The sequence below is a fragment of the Saccopteryx leptura genome, chromosome 4 (genome assembly GCF_036850995.1).
Source record: "Saccopteryx leptura isolate mSacLep1 chromosome 4, mSacLep1_pri_phased_curated, whole genome shotgun sequence".
In the NCBI taxonomy this organism is placed as follows: domain Eukaryota; kingdom Metazoa; phylum Chordata; class Mammalia; order Chiroptera; family Emballonuridae; genus Saccopteryx; species Saccopteryx leptura.
Window position 1 is genome coordinate 63,814,871 of NC_089506.1, and position 13,779 is coordinate 63,828,649.

Genomic DNA, 13,779 nt, shown 5'->3' on the forward strand with positions numbered 1-13,779 from the left:
TAGCACAAGAGAACACAGATACTGTATACTGTTTGCCATAGACACTATAATAGTTTATGTTCCCACCAGTAGTGAATGAGGACTCCTTTTTCTTCACAACCTTGCCAATACTTATTGTTACTTATCTTGTAGTAAACAGTCATTGTAACAGGTGTGAGATGGTGTCTTAAATAATTTTAGTTTGCATTTTCCTGATAGCTAGTTAGGTTGAATATCTTTTCATATATCTGTTGGTCATTTGTATGACTTCTTGGGAAAGGTGTCTTTTCAGGTTCTCTCCCATTTTTTAATTGGATTGCTTGTTGTTGAGTTGTATGAGTTCTTTAACTATTTTGGATATCTGCCCCTGTTGGAGCAACCAACCAAATGGGAGATGATATTTTTAAACAACAGCTCATGGCATTTTGATGTGCCATTTGAGTCTTATTAAAGTTGAATTTATAGCAATAATCTTACTTTTACAGCTATATTCATCATTGTTCATTTGCTTGAATAATGTTACAGAGTGAGAAAACATTTAGCATTATCAATTATAGAGTTTTCCAATTAAAATAAGAGTACCAGAATTATGGATATTTGATATTGCATGGTTAAAGTGTTGGACAATCTGTTATTAACTATATAAGGACAGGAGGACATTTATAAGTAGATTGATGACAAGATTGATAACAGATTGTTTTGAAATAGTTTAAAAAATTGGTCAGTGTATTTAAGTGAAATTTTACTCCTTTTTACACTGGCTAGCCCAAAATTGGTTGATACAAGCCTACGTTCCAACTCCTTTGTACATTGAGAGTCTTAAGAACATAAGTTTCTAGATACTCAACTTCTTTGAAAAATAAATATGTCTAAAGCAGAGGCTTTGGCCAAAACATTATGATTGTCCTTTCTTCCCAACCCCTTTCAAAATTGTGTTTTCCTCACCTTAAAAAGAAAGTATTTATATCTCTTTCAATCTAAATGTTTGAGATGTTTGTTTTCCTCAGCTGGGAAGAATTTGTATAGTTTTAAAAATGATATTTTAGCATGTGTAGGTATGAAAGTTCTTTAGCATTTGGATTCCAATTTTATAATTTTTTAAAAAATATGATTTTATTTTATAAATTAGTAATATATTTATAGTTGCAATTGTGTCATTCTATCACTGACACATAAAAATTTAGTAAACATAAAAATTTTAAATATAAAATTACAACTTAGAAATGTTTAAAGAAGCACTATGGATTAAAAAAAATAGTAAGTTAGCAGATATGTGTCCAAAAATATTTAAACAGTATTGAGAACAGTGAATTTAAAAGATTTTGAACTTACATTGAAAGCAACTCAAAGCCATAAAGGACTTTTGATAAAATTCTCATGATTATTGCATTTTAATCAATGCTATGTTACACAAATTATTCTTAATTTTATAGGTGGAACATAATATAATAATATATACTCTCTAAAAAATGAATTTTGAAAGGTATAATTCAATCCACAAGCTATCATTACAATCATGAGATCTACTTGACCTGACAAAGGGAAAATATTTATTTTTCAATTGGCTAAAGCAATCATATTGATGGAGTGTGCACAAATGTGATCATTTTAGTTTTTAGTTCTAATAAAGAAAATATATATGACCAACTAGTTGGAGATATCTACCAGCTTATTGTAATTCAGTAAACCTAAATCTTTAGAATAATCCCCTGTTCTACTTAAAGGATGCATTCAAAGATTCCTTCCCCCTCCTGGATATGACTGAAAGCACAGATAATATCACTTCTTATACATACTATAATTTTTTCTATACATTCATAACTATAAAAATGTTTAATTTATAAATTAGGCACAATAAGAGATTAACAACAATAACTAATGAGAGAACAATTATAGCAATCTACAGTAATGAATGTGTAATTATTAAGTAAAATAACGATTATTTGAACATAAGTGCTGTAATACTGCCATAGTGGATCTGCCTAATGGACAGGGAGCAAATACAATGTAGATACTCAGGACAAAGGGATGATTTCTGTCCCAGGCAAGACAGAGCAGGTCAGTACAAAATTTTATCATTATCCTCAGAATAGTGCACAATTTAAAATTTATAAATTGGTTATAAAATTTCTTATTTGATGTTTTGGAGCTTGGTTGACCAAGGATAACTAAAACCCCAGAAAGAAAACCTGGAGATAGCCTGAGCAGGCACTAGTGCAGAGAATAGGGCATCGGGCTGGGATGCAGAGGACTCAGATTCGAAACCCCAAGGTCGCCAGCTTGAGTACAGGCTCATCTGGTTTGAGCAAGGGGTCACTCGGTCTGCCGTAGCCTCCTGGTCAAGGCATATATGAGAAGCAGTCATTGAACAACTGCTGCAATGAAGAATTGATGGTTCTCATCTCTCTCCCTTTCTGTCTCTCTGTCCCTATCTGTCCCTCTCTCTGTTTGTCTCTGTCACAAAAAACAAACAAAAAACTGGAGATAAACAGGAACTACTGTAATAAAATTTCCTTCATAATCTCAGCCGTGACTTTTATTAGAGTTCCCCATATAACAAAAGCCAAAATTGTAACAATTTTACCATGCTTGACAAATTTACAATCATGAAGATTTCTGTTTTAAATTTAAACAAAATTATAATAAGATTGATTACCAAGACCTGAGTATTTTAGAAGTAGCAGATTAGGAAGGCTAAAAACAAACAAGCAAACAAACAAAAAAAAACGTTCTAGGTTAGCAGTTAAAACAAAAAAAGAATTAAATTTAAAATAAGCAGAACCGATGAGAGACCGTAAAAGTATTAATTTAGTTTTGGAGTGTCAACTATCAGTAAAAACCTATTACTTGATCACACTATATTTGGGTATTAATAATGACAACCTCAAGCTATTACAGTCTTCAATTATGTTAATTGTTCTCTGTTACAGATAGCAAATCATTATAAAATATGCCATAAAAATAATAAAAATATTATGTTTTAAAATATTTCTTGCTGAAAGGCTTAGACTTTCATTAGCTGGCAAATTTGTTATTTTGATATACTACAGTACTCAATAATATGAAACCAAGCAGAAAGTTTATTGCTAGTTTTAGGATATGTGGAGCTCATTATATCTTAAAACACTTCCTTGGATATTTTTAGTTCTAATTTATTTTGAAAAAACAAACAAACACAACTTTCAGGAGCTTTTTAGAATTGCCTGCCAAAAAGTAGAGTGTTTGACATTTATAACATAAGATAATTTTACTGCAAAAGATGTCATTTTATATTTCTGAGATTGCATATTTTCTCAATTAGCCAATCAATTTGATGTCAAGTAAATATATAGTAATTTACATATATAATTAGTTTTTATAGTATATATTTATATTTAAGATAACTTTATTAGACTGGGCTAGTATAATCAAAAATGTTTATTTTTTTCTTACCATTTTACAAATCTTTTACTGTGTATAACAGATTGCAAAATTAAAACTACCTAAGTATGTATCGGTATTATGAAATTAAAGAAAAACAGTTCTTACATTCATTTTTAGTTTTGTATTTAATTTATTGGGGTGACATTGGTTAAAAAATTATTCAGGTTTGAGGTGTACAATTCTACAACATACTTCCTGTATACCATATTGTGTGCTCACGACCCAGGTCAAGTATTCTATCGTTATTTATTCCACCTGTACCGTCCTTTACCTCTTTCCCCACCTTCAGCAGTCACCACACTGCTGTCCATGAGGGTTTCTTTTCTTTTCTGTGTGTGTTCTTTTTGGCTCAATCCCTCACCTCCTTACTCAGCCCCCTCTAACAGGTGTTAGCCTGCTCTCTATCTATGAGTCTGTCTTTATTTTGCATGTTATTTCATTTCGTTCATTAGATTCCACATATGAGTGAAATTGTATGGTACTGCTTTTCTCTGATTAGATTCTTTTACTCAAGGTATTGTTTTCATGTTCATCCATGCTATTGTAAAAGATAAGATTTCCTTATTTTTTATAACCGATTAGTATTCTATTGTGTAAATGTACCATAGCTTTTTTATCCACTCATCTACTGGTGGACATTTGGGTTGCTTCTAAATCTTGTTTATTGTAAATAATGCTGCAATGAACATAGGAGTGTATGTATTCTTTCAAATTAATGTCTCAAATTTCTTTGGATATACTCTCAGAATTGAAAACACTTGATAAGTAGGTAGTTTCATTATTAATTTTTTTGAGGTTAATCCATACTGCTTTTCAGTGACTACACTATCCTGCATTTCTACCAACAGTGTAGGAGGGTTTTCTTTCCTCCACACTTTTGCCAACATTTGTTGTTTGTTGATTTATTGATGATAGCCATTCTGACAAGTGTGAGGTAATTTATATTTCCTGATATGTCTGAGAAAATACATTTGCCTATCAGCCAATCCATTTGATGTCAAATAAAAATAATTTACATATGCAATTAAACTTTTATTGTGTAAATTTAAGGTAACAATGCTATCTGACTATTTGGGCTAGTATAATCAAGTGTGTATAATTTTTTCCTACCATTTTACAAATATATTTTATTTCACCCTATATGACATATTGCAACATGACTACCTATATATGTATCAGTATTACATCATTAAAAAAATCATACATTCATTTTTAATCAATTATATCTGACTTATGTTGAAATAAACTATTTAAACACAACACTTTAGCCAATAAAATCAATACAACTTTATGAACCTATCACCAAGTATACAGAACTAAATGTAAAAATGAACATCAGAACATAAAAAAGATATACATCAGAAATTCTTAATTTGTTCTTTTACCTTAATATTAAAATGCAGTTAACATTTAAATATTCTTTATGGAAATTTAAGATCAAATGTATAACATTTTGAAGACCTATTTTATTATATTTAAGGAAAATTCAATCTAAAATATTAGCTCCCTTGACCTTAATAACATTGTGGGAACCCTAATAGTGAAGACCAGGATGTGAGATTTGGTAAACATAAGAAACTACAGAAGCAAGTCTTGAATCCCATGACTTCCTGGGCTGCTTGCTCTTAGCTCCAGCTTCCACATATATTTGGGCTCCCTGACTCAGCCTTGGTTCCCAGGCATTTGTAGGTCAGCAGCCTGGAAGATTGCCTTCTTACGGACAGGCTAGCCAGCTCAACAAGTTGACATCAACATATAGATGTAATGGTTGATATGATATTGACTTTTGCCATTATTGTCTTCAAGCCCTATATCTACCCCTGCCGGCACTGTTAAGCAGGAGACTGGAGACTTGAGACTGAGGAGACCAGAGAGCCTCAGAAACAGAAATAACAGCAGCAGCAACAGGAGGAGGAGCAGCAGAGATGAAGCAGCGATAAAGTATTGAAGGATGTATCACCTCCCTTTGGCTCCTCCTGCTTTACTTCTTGGGGATCTCACTGCTAAAGTCATCCCTTGCAGAGCAGGTGTGCTCTGACAAACATAAAATATTTTAAATAGCAGCCTGAACAGTCTCTGGAAGCAATCACATATTTAGTGAAATAGTAATTAAGAGGCAAACAAAACAGAAAACAAATAAAAGTTTCTATTAAATAAATCTAATCCAGTGCCTCAAGTGGAACTCTACAAAGAAACATCAGAAAAATCTGACCCATTAATACTGATAGTAGGGAACACAATGCAATCTTGTGGACATTTGTCTTTGCTATAACATATTGAATATAAATATAGGTTAAATATTTGTATAGATATTTCTTCTTTTTATTATTATAAAATGAGAGGTGGGGAGGCAGAGAAACAGACATCCACATGTGGCCTGAATGGATCATTCCGGCAAGCTATTTTGGAGGGGATGCTCTGCCTATCTGGACTGTTGTTATGTGGCCCAGCTACTGAGCTCTTTTAGCACCTGAGGCAAAGCCACGGTGTCATCCTCAGCTCCAAGGGTCAATTTGCTTAATTGAGCCATGGCTGCGGGAGGAGGAGATAGAGAGAGAGGAAAAAAAGAGAGAGAAGGGGTAGGTGTGGAGAAGCAGATGGTTGCTTTTCCTATGTGCCCTGACTGGAATTGAACCTGGCATTTCCACATGCCAGGCTGATGCTCTAACACTGAGCCAACTGGTCAGGGCCTGGATAGATATTTCTTATAATGCTCTGATTGAAGGCCAACAGCACAACCACATTTCCTCAAAGCAATTCGATTAGCAGCCAAAACAGAATAGTTACACTAATGTCTGAGTGTCAGATGATCATAGGACATTATGGAAGTAGTTGAAAATAGTGGTTATCCTGTAAATGCTTCAGAAGTTCCTTCAAAATAGCTCTTTCTTTTAATAAAACCTTAGATAAGAATTAAGCAACACACAGTATAGGATTATATTATTTGACAAATATCTGGAGTGCAAATATTATGCAAATTAAAGCCAGGTCCAATTAATGAAACATAGTTCACAAAAATTTTATTGCACAAAGAGAGAATGAAGTGGACTAAGCAAAGATTTGTAGAAAAGGATTGTTAGCTACATCTTGAAGAATAGAGTCCTTGGTGTTCTATGCTATAAATCATGACAAAAATAAATAGAGCATAACTAAGCAAATGCTCAAAATTTGCAAAAAAATATAACTAATAATTTGCTATTGAAATAGCCAATCTCATTAAATCTCTAATCAAAATATTAAACATATTAATTTTCTTTTGATTCATTTGGTGTAATAATTGGCATATATATAACAGAAATAGATGAATTATTTTCTTATAAAAATATTAGTTTTAACATTATTAATTAAAATGTCTGCCACAATCCTGATTATTTAGTTTGACAATAACAATTCCAAAAGCATTCTCTTACAGTAATTAACTATTTAAATCATTTGTTTTTTGAAATCACACCTAATTCAAAACAATAAATTGATGTCATTAGAATGTTTCATATTCTCTTATACTATAAAGAAACAACTAGCTTATTCAAGAAGTTGTAAAATAATAAATGTACAAATAGGTAAAGGAGAGCCAATTTAGATACAATTTTACACTTGAACATATTTTCAGAATACCTTTTCTGCCAAGATTACAGTCATTTGTCTGGGTTTGGTTTAGTTTATTAGGGCACCTACACAGATGAAATATAAGAAATATGTAAAAAGAAGTTTATTTAAATTATACAATGTAAATGTAAAGTCCAAGAAAACATTAAGGTCCTAAAATACATAATTATATATTAATCTTTCTTTACTTTTCTATGTAAGTAATGCCAGTAAAATATAAATAGTAATTAGTACAATTTTATAAAGAAAAATTACACGTTTTATATGATTGCTATTCACATAGGGTTTATATTAAATTTTCATTTTAATAATGGCATTCTGAGTCCAAGAGATCAAACCATGAACTTTGTAACTAACAAAAACTGTTAGAAATACTGTTTAACTCATATTTAGGCAAGAAAGCCAGAAAAGCTTTCTCTATTTTTAACTTTGTCAATAATAATATATGAGAATATTTTTTACATGCAAGATGATATGTGTTCGTAATTTAAAACATTTAGAGGTGTTGACTTGCATACATATATATGTATGACTTGCATACATATATAAAACAAAGAATACTAAGGCTCCTTGGTCTTCATCTGAATTTTGGCTTCAATAAACTCCATCACACAGTGCATGTCACGGGATATTCTTATCTTGCCTCATAAATTATTACTATCTGCTAACAACAACAACAAAAATATATATACATATATATACATATATATATAAAATCTATAGACATGAAAATATTCTAATATAATTAAATTAGATTTTTGAAATCTATATAGTTATTTTTTATATAAATTGCATTTTTACATCCTGCATATTTTCTTCCTGACATGAAATGTGTTGTCTTTGTGTGTGTTTTTGTATGTGTTAAATTGAAATTAATTTAAATTCTTGTCAACACAAGTATAAGAAAAACAAGCCCCAGGTTTAAACAAACAGAAATGTGATGAAATTAGTTACTTCATCAACTATGTTTTGATAAGAGCTGTAAGACAAATATTTTTACCAAGGCATCCAAAATGTTTTTTATTTTATAGTATAAAATTAAAGCTCTTTATTCAGATAGTAGAATAAGGCACAACAATGGGTGTCTGGGTGCATAGTCTCTGGTCAGTCCTTCTGGAAGTGGTTGGTGAGCGCATCTAGCAGTTCCTGCTTCCTCATCGCTCCCTTCAGCCATACACCCTGCAGGCTTCCGTCAACATGGGCACAGTGAGCTTACCCAGAGTGCCTTTGCTGACATGGGCCTTCAATTCCTCTTCTGATAACTCCACCTTGGGCCTTTTGCTTACAGAACCTTCATCATCTTGTTTTCGCTTGGAAACTTTTCCCTCTGGATTATAGTCTGGAGGGTAAACAAGCTCCTTAAACTCATCCATGAGATAGCCCAGTCTTTGATCCATTGCTTCAATCTTAGGCAATATCAGATCTACTGCTCGCTCTGGCTCTGTGAAATCCAAAACCAAGGCCTCCAGGTTCCTGAAGTGCTGCTGTAGCACTGTGTTCTCAAAGCTGTCATTTGTATTTGAAGCAGAGCTTCTGAACAATAGCCTTCATCTTGTCCACTTGCTCTGGGTTTGCTGTGACTTTTTTAGTAAAGACCACCTTCCATTTATCATCGGCATAGGGCAAGATGACAAGAAGAAAACCTGGGGGAGTCACCTGAATTTTCTGGTCATCCAGCTGCTCTTCATAAGGCATCAAGGCCACAAAATAAGGAGGGATGTTCTGGCGAGGGGTGTATCTGCACACCGCCATGACCTCCTTCTCCAGACACTTGGTGAGGAGAGCACTGAACAAGGTTGAGCTCCCATTGACCAGGGACTCCTCAGGGTACACGAACAGGGAGAGTCTTAGGTAATGGTGCTTCTTCAGCATTATCGAGGGCTTGAAACCGATGAGGACCAAACCGGGTTCATCAAACCGTTTTAGCTGTTCCGTCTCCTCTTTCTCTAGCACAATCTGACGACTCCCATAGATCTGAGACCTCTTGGTGTCACTTGGCAGAAGCAAACTGCCTGTATTTACATTAAATGTCCGTGTCTTGGTTTTTACTGGTTCATTCGTTTCCCGATAAAGCCTGATTGAAGGAGGTTTGAGAGCCTTCTGGACCATATTATAAATGCCGACAGTGAGTGCTATATCTTTGATGAGCTTCAACTTCTACCTGCTGAGCGTACGCTTCTTGGTCTCCTTGGCGTGGACCTTCCTCAACAGGTCTTCTAGCTTGCTCTATTCCTCAAAGTGAACCCCGAGGTCCTCATCTTCAGCTACACTGATGATATCTCTGTAGAATAAGGATATATCAAAGCCCCCATGTTTCTTCAGGTGCAGCAAGTTGAGGAAGATACCTGTGTCATGGAGATCTCCAACTTTGGTTCTGGCCCGGCTGGCTTTGGCATTGTCATTGCCATAGTGCCATCTGCATTGGTGAAAAGCATGATCCTCTTATGACTCACCTTGAACTGGACATCACTAAAGTGGTTGGCACAGACCCACAGCACTTCACTCAGTGAGTAGTCACATCCATAGCCAAGCTGATCTTGGAAACTTTTCTTTCCCTGCTGCCCTTTAAACTGTGCAAGCTCTAACACTCGTTAGCACCTGGATTATCCAACCCCTGTAAGACATATATACTGATACATTTTTGAAATTCACTGAGTTTTTGTCCTTCTCAGTACTATAGAACACCACTGCCAAGGGATCTCCATCACTGCTTATGAATTTATTGGTGTACACACTCTGGATACACCGGATGCTCATCTCAAAAGGAGTCAATTCATCTTCAACCTCCGATTTAATAAACATGGCCCTAGAAGCATCAACCAAAAAAAATCAAACTATCTTTTCCTGAATATGTATATTCTCCACCTACTTCAAGGCCCTCCTCTTGTTCTTCTTCATCACTCTCGTTTTTTTAATAAAACTCCCATCCTGACATGTTGGTAACTGCTGGGTCAAGCACAGGGAAGGAATCGATTTGGTCTGTCCAAAATGTTGTTTTAAGACATATTTAGCCTGAGCAGGCAAATGGTGCAGTGGATAGAGTGTCGGACTGGGACACAGAGGACCCAGGTTCAAGATTCCGAGGTTGCCAGCTTGAGCGTGGGCTCATCTGGTTTGAGCAAAGCTCACCAGCTTGAGTCCAAGGTCACTGGCTCCAGCAAGGGGTCACTCGGTCTGCTGTAGCCCCCAGGTCAATGCACATATGAGAAATCAATCAATGAACAACTAAGGAACCGCAACAAAGAATTGATATTTCTTTATTTTTTTATTTTTATTTTTATTTTTGTATTTTTCCGAAGCTAGAAACCAGGAGAGACCGTCAGACAGACTCCCGCATGTGCCCCACCGGGATCCAACTGGCACGCCCACCAGGGGGCAACGCTCTGCCCACCAGGGGGCGATGCTCTGCCCCTCCGGGGCGTGGCTCTGCCACAACCGGAGCCACTATAGCGCCTGGGGCAGAGGCCAAGGGGCTATCCCCTGAGCCAGGCCATCTTTGCTCCAATGGAGCCTCGGCTGCGGGAGGGGAAGAGAGAGACAGAGAGGAAGGAGAGGGGGAGGGGTGGAGAAGCAGATGGGCGCTTCTCCTGTGCTCCCTGGCCGGGAATCGAACCCGGGACTTCTACACGCCAGGCCGACGCTCTACCACTAAGCCAACCGGCCAGGGCAGAATTGATATTTCTTATCTCTCTCCCTTCCTGTCTGTCTTTCCCTCTTCTGACTCTCTGTGTCTCTGCCCCAGTCTCTCTCTCTCACACACACACACACACACTCACACACACATACACACACACACACACACAAAGACATATTTAGCTATGCTTTCAGTAAGTTTGTTGTATAAGGGTATTTTTGTCATTAAAAAGGTACTGTAGTCATACAGTAAAAACAGCTCATGAGACAAAATACATATAATGATTATCATTTTTAAATTATAATTTTAATGTATATCTTAAAATTATAAACTGAATTCATAATAATTATTTCTTTGTGGTAAAATTATAATAACTTTTTCTGTTTAATTTTCTGTATTTTATAAAAATATACCCACTAGAAATTTTATTATAAAAAACTAATTAATATTATTGATTTTAAATCTTACCAAAGTTAATATTTCTTTCATTTCATACATACTACATCTCATGTACAACCATGAGTGTAAATCAAATTAAGATTGCTTTAAAGAGTGCAAAAAACTAAGAATAGCAGTCAGAAATAGACAATTATAATTCAGGCTATGATACCACAACATCACATAGAAATATGACTTTCTTTCCCTTTTGTCTTATGAGGTACAGTTCTATATTAATAGATTCTGTATGTAAACATGATGAATTACAATTGTCATTCAGCATTTTCCTCACACAGCGGTTGCAAGGTAGATGCCAGTCAGCACACATGCAGGAGTCTATCTCCCCTCCTCTCGCTTAAAAAATTAATCTCATTCAAATTAATACAACTAATTAATTAAAACAATAAGCTTGAATAACTATTTTCATTATAAACATTTTCTTCAGGTTAATTAAAACATCAGGAAACAAATCAATACCTTCTTTCAACTTGATTTTCTACTTTTGTAGAGCAAAAATGCCTACACATATGCTTATATTTTGACTTCCACAAAAGCAAATAATATGTTACTTAACATTTTATTTATATTTATATATAAATATGTTTTATAAATATTTATATATAATTTAATATATATATATTTATGACAGAGCCAGAGAGAGCCAGAGAGAAGGTCAAAAGGACAGACAGGAATGGAGGGATGAGAGTCATCATTTCTTCGTTGTGACAACTTAGTTGTTCATTGATTGCTTTCTCATATGTGCCTTGTCAGGGTTGGAGTGGGTGTGTACAACAAACCAAGTGACCCCTTGCTCAAGCCAGTGACCTTGGGCTCAAGCTGGTGAGCCTTGCTCAAACCAGATGAGCCCCCATTCAAGCTAGCAACCTCGGGGTTTCAAATCTGAGTCCTTTGCATCCCAGTCCAACATTCTATTCACTGTGCCATCACTTGGTCAAGCAACATTTTATATTTTTATTTGGAAAAGCAATCCTACTGTTTATGTGCTAGTATTTTTTCTTTATAAATAATTGCTGGGAAAACTTTAATTATGTGGTGCTCCTTTGTGAGAATTCTTTTCAGTGAAATATCAATTTTTTTTTCCTGAAATTGGAAACGGGGAGGCAGTCAGACTCCCTCATGAGCCCGCCTGGGATCCACCCAGCATGCACACCAGGGGGCAATGCTCTATTTATCTGGGGCGCCGATCCGCTGCATCCAGAGCCATTCTAGCACCTGAGGCAGAGGCCAAAGAGACATCCTCAGCACCCGGGGCAACTTTGCTCCAATGGAGCCTGGGCTGCGGGAGGGGAAGAGAGAGACAGAGAGGAATGAGAGGGGGAGGGGTGGAGAAGCAGATGAGCGCTTCTCCTGTGTGCCCTGGCCGGGAATCGAACCCGGGACTCCTGCACGCCAGGCTGACGCTTTACCACTGAGCCAGCTGGCCAAGGCCTCAAATATTTTTTTGTGTGTACTCAAACATTATCTATATTAGTCTGATTTAAGAATGGCATTATGAAAACATTAAAATGACGCAACATTTTTTCATATGAATAATATAATTGTCTTGCACTTGCCTACATTCAGGTCAGTTCAGAGCCATAAAATACCAAAGTTAAATAGTTTTTACCATAAATGGAAAGCATCATAAAGTTTTAAGTAATGTTATTGATAAAGAGAAGAAATTTTGACATAATAAACTGAAGTTAAGTCAAACAATTGATTTAATTTTTATTTCCTTTTATTGTTAAACAAAGTTCACCATAAATCTACATAGTAAACATATACTTAGACAGGGAGAATATCTGTGTTGGTGCAAACTGAATTATTTCTATGCTCTGTCATGAAAATGAGCTGATTATTTAATAAATAAACTAATATAGTAATTTTAAATTAAAATTAAATACTTTTTAAAAATATAATTGTTTGGTTAATTTTATGTGGTATATTTTGCTGTGCTCTGCTATTTGGTCAAACATTTGTCTAGATCGGTGTTTCCCAATGTGGGGCCCACACCCCACAGGGGGGCAATTCGATAGTTAAGGAGGGCAATTTGAAAATGGACTCCACACGACTTTAACTCTTTCGCCCTGGGCCATTTAAATGCAATGCTAGATATCGATGCCAAATTTAACAAAAAATGCAATTCTTAAATAATTGCGGTAAATAATTATTAAGTATAATTTCGTTTGACGAGACCAAAATATCAACTGGGTGATTGGCGTCGTCAAGTAAACTTCGTCCTGGGTTCACCGCGGAGCGTGCCGTCTGCCGCGGGGAACCCCGGACGTTTTAAAAACTCGCTAAACAACGCAGTTATTCTCACCTAATTGGCCCATCGCAACTTCTGTAGTGTTTCACATCATTCAGTTGGTGTTAATTTGAAATAAGTGTCAGTCAAAACTGTTGTAAAAGCTCGTTGATTTAATAAATATACATATATATATTGTATAGATATAATTAGTAAGTATTTGATTTTATTTTTATCCATATTAAACTCTTTATTAAGTACTTCTTGCATCAGGGCTAGAAAGCACTAATATTTTATAAATATTTTGGGGGCTATAATAGTGCATGCAAGACAATTTTAATTTTAGAAGCATAACTTTCCAGAAAATTTTGTCAAGTGGAAAAAATATAGATACCTTTTGATTTGCGGTGGTAGTGTAGTAAATGTGTTATATACATTTAAATAAATATGA

At 35.2% G+C, this 13,779-nt stretch overlaps 1 pseudogene; it reads right to left on the reverse strand.

The window, feature by feature from the left end:
* Positions 1–8,084: 8,084 nt before the first annotated feature.
* LOC136404388 (X-ray repair cross-complementing protein 6 pseudogene) lies at positions 8,085–9,943 on the reverse strand (annotated as a pseudogene).
* Between the last annotated feature and the right edge of the window lie 3,836 nt (positions 9,944–13,779).